Source organism: Palaemon carinicauda, chromosome 20 (genome assembly GCF_036898095.1).
Source record: "Palaemon carinicauda isolate YSFRI2023 chromosome 20, ASM3689809v2, whole genome shotgun sequence".
Lineage (NCBI taxonomy): Eukaryota > Metazoa > Arthropoda > Malacostraca > Decapoda > Palaemonidae > Palaemon > Palaemon carinicauda.
In genome coordinates this window covers 120,624,632-120,631,596 of record NC_090744.1, presented here as the reverse complement: position 1 = coordinate 120,631,596, position 6,965 = coordinate 120,624,632, and positions in this window count along the sequence as shown.

The window sequence follows — 6,965 nt, the reverse complement described above, 5'->3', positions numbered from 1 at the left end:
TGTTCGTACATAAATAATAACATTTATTCTCTAATATCTGCTATAACAACAACAACTTTATCTCTCTCTCTCTCTCTCTCTCTCTCTCTCTCTCTCTCTCTCTCTCTCTCTCTCTCTCTCTCTCTCCCCATACATAACATTTATTCTATACTATCTGCTAAAACAACAATCTCTCTCTCTCTCTCTCTCTCTCTCTCTCTCCTCTCTCTCTCTCTCTCTCTCTCTCTCCTCTCTCTCTCTCTCTCTCTCTGTTCATATATAAATAATAACATTTATTCTATAATAATAATAATAATAATAACAATAATAATAATAATAATAATAATAATAATAATTACTACTACTACTACTACTACTACTACTACTACTACTACTACTACTACTACTAATAATAATAATAATAATAATAATAACAATAATCAAAATAATAATTATAAAAAAATATCTGATGAAACAAAACAGATGTTAAGAAAATTACGCAGAATGAAAGTCTTTTATAGATATCCTCAGTCATAATGCAATAATAATAGAATACATGTTATGAAGTATAAAATCTATTTAATGTATATTCTAATTTCATACTCTTTACAGAATATAGAATTGTAAAAAAAAAAAAAAAAAAAAAAAAAAAAAAAAAAAAAAAAAAAACCATGACTTATATCAGACATACATAGCGGATCCCGAGGACATCTGTCTGTATGTGTATGTGATTGTGTTTGTGTGTTATTCATTCTATGACTAAACAAACATGACTTATAACACACATGCAAAGCAGCGGGTCCCAATTGCATGTGTATGTGTGAGTGTGTTTGTGCTTGTATTCATTGTATGAATCATAAACACGATTTTCTGTATGTGTGTGAATGTGTTGTTTGTGTGTTATTCATTCTATGAATAAACAAACATGACTTACAACAGACATACACAGCAGCAGGTCCCGAGTGCATGTGTATGTGTGAGTGTGTTTGTGCTTGTATTCATTTTATGAATCATAAACACGACTTATGATACATACAGAACAGCTGATCCCGAGTGCATGTGTATGTGTGTGTACGTATGTGTAGTGTGTCTGTGTGTGTTATTCATTCTATGAGTAAAAAAAACAAAACACACGATTTATAACAGACATACAAAGTAACGGATCTTGGACTGCATGTATATGTGTGAGTGTGTTTGTGATTGTATTTATTGTATATACACAACCTTGTGTATGTGTGAGTGTGAGTGTGTTAGTGTGTTATTCATCCTACGAGTAAACAAACACGACGTATAAAAGACATATAAAGCTACGGATACCAAGTGCATGTGTTTGTGTGTATGTAAGTGGTGAGTGTGTTTTCTTTTTATTCCTTCTATAAAGGGAGCGAGACAACAACAGTTTCTTCCCCCATCTTTCTCCCTCTTTATTCTTCTTTTTTTTGTTGATCCCTTCCCCCATTTTTTCATCGTTTTTGTTCCTCCCTTCCCCCATTTTTTTCATGTTTCTTTACCTTCCCCCGAAATAAGAAAGCAGAAAAGAATCACGATCGTAAAATGCAGAGGCGAGATGGCGTTGTTCTCTCCAGCCGAATGTGCTCAGAGTAAGCAACGGGATTCCTTAAAGTGAAGACTTTATTCGCTGAATGCTTTATGGCAGCTCCCTTCCTCTGAGAGCCATAATGCTTTCTCTCTCAGCTTTATTTCATTTCGCTTCTTTTTTTTATTCTTTTCTTTTTTTACTCCGGAGTCTAAAGGATAAAGTGTTTTGGTGGTGAACGAATTGGGGTGGCAACATACATTTGTGCTGAAATTGGCCTCGCATGCAGAGAGAGAGAGAGAGAGAGAGAGGAGAGAGAGAGAGAGAGAGAGAGAGAGAGAGAGAGAGAGTGTGTGTTGGGTCGACCTTCAGGAATATGATGAGAGAGAGAGAGAGAGAGAGAGGAGAGAGAGGAGAGAGAGAGAGAGAGAGAGAGAGAGAGAGAGAGTTGGGTCGACCTTCAGGAATCTAAAAGACATCTATATTCGCGCTAGTACGTCAACAATTATCAACCTTTCATTTCTTTTATTATTCATTTATTCTAAACGCGAATCTTCTTTATTTCAAATACCATTCCCTAAGTATTTATTAATCACAGAGATGAAAATACTGATTATGTTTTCATAACTAAAAACAAAGTTTCTATTCAATATATCATCAAAAATGATTATATTTAATGAGTTTGTCAAATTTTTAAAAATAATATTTTTCTTTAAATATTTTTTCTGAGATATGTTATTCCATCTGAAATAATATAACAAAAGGAATATGTCTTGGAATTATGTTTAATTTGATTATCAAAAGTCTATTCATGGATGCTATGGATCTATTACTTAGAATATCAGTAATATAAAAAGATCGAATGAAAATAAAAAAGATAATAAAAATGTATTAACCTCTACATATAAATATTTACAAGCTTAAACAGAAGAGTTTTAATTGTTATGTACTAGCTTGAACAACTATTTTTAATCAATATCTATCAGCCTGAGCAGATTAATATTATTTAGTAATTACCAGTTTGAACAAGTTATTTTTAATCAATATTTACCAGCTAGAAACAGATGAATTATGATTATTATTTACCTGCTTGAACAAATGATCAACTTGAACAAATGATTTTTAATCAACATTTACAAGCTTGAATTTATGATTATTAATCAACATTCATCATCTCTAACATATGATTTTAAATAAATATTAACCACCTTCAACTGATGATCTTTATGTTAAAATAACATCTAATCAAATGTGATAGCTAAACGCAATCTAATCATATAAATAAGTCTAATCTATTGCATTGAACGCGTCTTATCTAACGTAAAAAAATTAATCTAGTCTATTTCACTGACTACCTTATCCGATAGCTGTTTCTTGAACAAGGCAAAGTCTCTCTCTCTCTCTCTCTCTCTCTCTCTCTCCTTCTCTCTCTCTCTCTCTCTCTCTCTCTCTCTCACTGGTTTCCTACATTTTTTCCATTCACGTTTTCCTTTCCCGTATTCCTTACTTATCTTCCTCCACACTTTCTTTCCTTCGATTTGTTTTTTTTACATATTTAACTTGTAACTTGATATTGTTACTATAAGCTTTCCATTCATTTTTCTCCTCTCTCCACGTAGTAAAATACTTCAATGTTATCACAAGAGTTCTCTCATAGCTCTTTCTCCAAACTCATTCCCTACAAAAGACAGTTACTCCATACAATGCCTCTTTCTAACATGTCACCTAACTTTTCTCATGTTCTGTCCTTTTTAGTCTCCTCATCTTTTCATTTATTTATTCATCTTTCACAACGTCCTTCTTTATCATTCTTTGCTTATCTGCTTTTTTTATTCTCCTCATCTTTTCCTATATTTATTCATCTTTCACAACGTCGTTCTTTATCCTTCTTTGGCTTGTTTTGTTTCTCTTTTCTCTCCTTATCTTTTGCTATATCATTAATTTTTCACAACGTTCTTCTTTATTATTCTTTGGCTCATCTTCTGTATTTTTGTATTCTCATCTTTTTCCTATATTTAATCATTTTTCACAACGTCCTTCTTTATGATTCTTTGGCTCATCTTGTTTTTTTTTTTTTTCTCCTTTTTTTTCCTATGTTTATTCATCTTTCACGTCCTTCTTTATGATTCTTTGGCTCATATTTTTTTTTATTCTCCTCATCTTTTCATTTATCTATTCATCTTTCACAACGTCCTTCCTTGTCATTCTTTTGCTCATCTTCTGTTCTTTTTTCTTATTGTCCTCATCTTTTCCTATATTTCTTCATCTTTCATAACGTCTTTCTTTATCCCCTATTGGCATTGCCAGTATTATGAGCATCTTACGGACTCATCTTCTGTTGACGTAAAACTGAAAAGGAAACGTTCAATCTAAAGACCAACTCTCTACGAGTAGTCGTTTCAAATGGCGCAACTAACAAAAGAATATCCTATACCTCTCTCTCTCCCTCCTCCTCTCTCTCTCTCTCTCTCTCTCTCTCTCTCTCTCTGATCTCCTCATATTCCACCCCTCTAACAGCCCTCTATAGTGTCTCTCCATCTCTCTCATGTAACAGCCTCCCTCTCTCTCTCTCTCTCTCCTCCTCTCTCTCTCCTCTCTCTCTCTCTCTCTCTCTCTCTCTCTGATCCCTTCATATCCCCTCCTTCTACGGCCGATCATTTTTCTGATCCCTTTATAGTGTTTCTCCATCTCTCTCATTACAGCCTCTGTATCTATACTTCTTATCCACCCATAATCTCTCTCTCTCTCTCTCCTCTCTCTCTCTCTCTCTCTCTCTCTCTCCTCTCATCTCTCTCTCTCTCTCTCTCTCGAAAACAGTACGGTTTAGTACAATAGTTATGGCATAGTAGATCTCCTTAAGTCTCCCTCCGTCTCCTTCCCCTTTATAGAGAGCTGTCTCCCAATGTCTAAAGTTCTCATTTCCATCTGAAAAGACTCAATAGTTGAGGCGCGCAACGGAAGCGAGAGTTGGGAGGCTGAACCCCGGGTCATCTGTCTTGAAAAAGAGCCTATCATATCCATATACAAAAGCCCTTTCGTAAGTTTAAAGTCAGTCTTCGATTTGCCATTAAACCGATTGCGCTAGGAATATTATGATATCTATGTTAGAGAGAGAGGAGAGAGAGAGAGAGAGATGAGAGAGAGATGAGAGAGAGAGAGAGAGAGAGGAGAGAGGAGAGAGAGAGAGAGAGAGAGAGAGTATGTAATGTCCAATTTACAGCATTCCACATTGTAGCATTTTTCGATTTACTGTACTAAGGAGAGAGAGAGAGAGAGAGGAGAGAGAGGAGAGAAGAGAGAGAGAGAGAGAGAGAGAGAGGAGAGAGAGAGAGAGAGAGAGATTATTCCATGTTTTTATAATTCCTGACGAAATTTTGTGCCTAATAAAGGTTTAAAAGCCGATCATGAACTGGCAAAGGCAAGGGACAGTGACATTACCCTATCAAGCAGGACAATGGCCTAGAGGACTGACCATATATACATATGATCAGCGCCCAAGGCCCCTCTCCACCCTAGTTAGGCCCAAGGAGGGCCAGGCAATGGCTGCTGGTGACTCAGCAGATAGACCTATAGACTCCCCCTAAAACCCGCCATCCTTAGCTCCCAAGGATGGTTAGGTTGCCGCGACCAAAGAAACTAACGAGTTTGAGTCTGACTCGAGCCCCAGTCTGGCGTTCACCAGTCAGGGACGTTACCACATCGGCCACCACAACCCTATAAAGGATTAATTCAATAATGGACAATACTACTAACCTAGTAAATTAATCCCAAGATACGAATAATATGAACAAATAAACACGATTTTTACAGAAAATTTAAATTATTGGAAAAATTTCACAAGACCATTAATTTAGATAGGCTAACCAAGGTCTTCTAATAAAAATAGTAGACTAAAAATTATAATTTTCATTTATAATTCTAATAGTTCTTTCAAAGAAGGTCATTAGCTATTTACCTGAATCGTAATAATACGAAAAACCCTCTTAAATATATAGTCATGTAATGTAAAATATGTAATAAAAGATTTTCTTCTTAATAAAAAAAAAAAAGGTTTTTGCTTCCATGATTATCTTACATAAGTTAAAACAATCTTTTTGTGTTAATAAAAAACACTCTTCTTCCATGATTATCTTACATGACTTGAAACAATCTTTTCGTCTTAATAAAAACCTTCTGCTTCATTGATTATCTTACACGAGTTGAAAACAATATTTTTTTCCCTTAAATAAAACCTTCTTCTTCCATGATTATCCTGCACGAGTTAAAAATATCTTTTTAATTTAAAAAAAAAAAAAAAAAAAAAAAAAAAAACATTCTGCTTCCATGATTATCGAAGCGATTATCTTACAAGATAAAAAATAAATTCTTCTTAGTCTTATTAATAAAAAGAAAAAGAAAACTGCTTCCATGATTTCCTTTCAGTCGATCAAAATGTCGATAAGTGAGATGATAATTCGTCCCTTTAAAAGTCCCTCTTCACATTAGTTTTATCATTTAACATTTATTTATTTTCCTTATCTCCTTTCCTCATGGGGCTAGTTTTTCCTATTGGAAGCCCGTGGGCTTATAGCATCTTGCTTTTCCAACAAGGGTTGTACCATGGCTAGTAATAATAATAATAATAATAATAATAATAATAATAACAATAATAATAATAATAATAATAATAACAATAATAATAATAATAATAATAATAATAATAATAATAAAGTCACAGATCGAGATGAGGTCTTTCTTATATAAACCCATCTTCCACTTCTATGCCGAGTCTCAATAAGGAGAGATATAAATTGTTAACTTACACATTCAAGAGGAAATGTGCATTCACAAGAAGACCTAAACCCATTATTTTTTTTCTTTTAACATAATTTCAATGAGTGAACTATTCTCATTATGAAAAAATGACCTCATGGCTACAATAAAATCAAGACACGATAATTTAATGACTAGAAAATAGATAGAAACTATTTACTATTAATTATTATTATTATTATTATTATTATTATTATTATTATTATTATTATTATCATTATTATTAGCTAAAAGCTACAACCCTAGTTAGAAAAGCCTGCTACAATAAGCCCAAAAGCCTCCAACAAGATAAAATAGCCCAATAAGGAAAGGATAGAAAGAAATAAACAACAAGAGAAGTAATGAAACAATTAAAATATTATATTCTGAGAACAGTAACAGAATCAAAACAGATCATTCTTATATAAACTATAAAAAGACTTATGCCAGCCTGTTCAACATAAAAACATTCGCTTTTTTTCTTTTAGGGAAATTCTTATTTTTGGTCGTGAAAAAATTTGTATTCGTTTTACTTCATGTGATGTAAACAAAGACTAGAGACTGATCTCGTGTTGGGATGGAGTTTGTTGTTATTTCCTTAAATCACCAGGACGTGCTCAAGGGCATAAGTTATATCTTAAGACGCCACATACGGGAA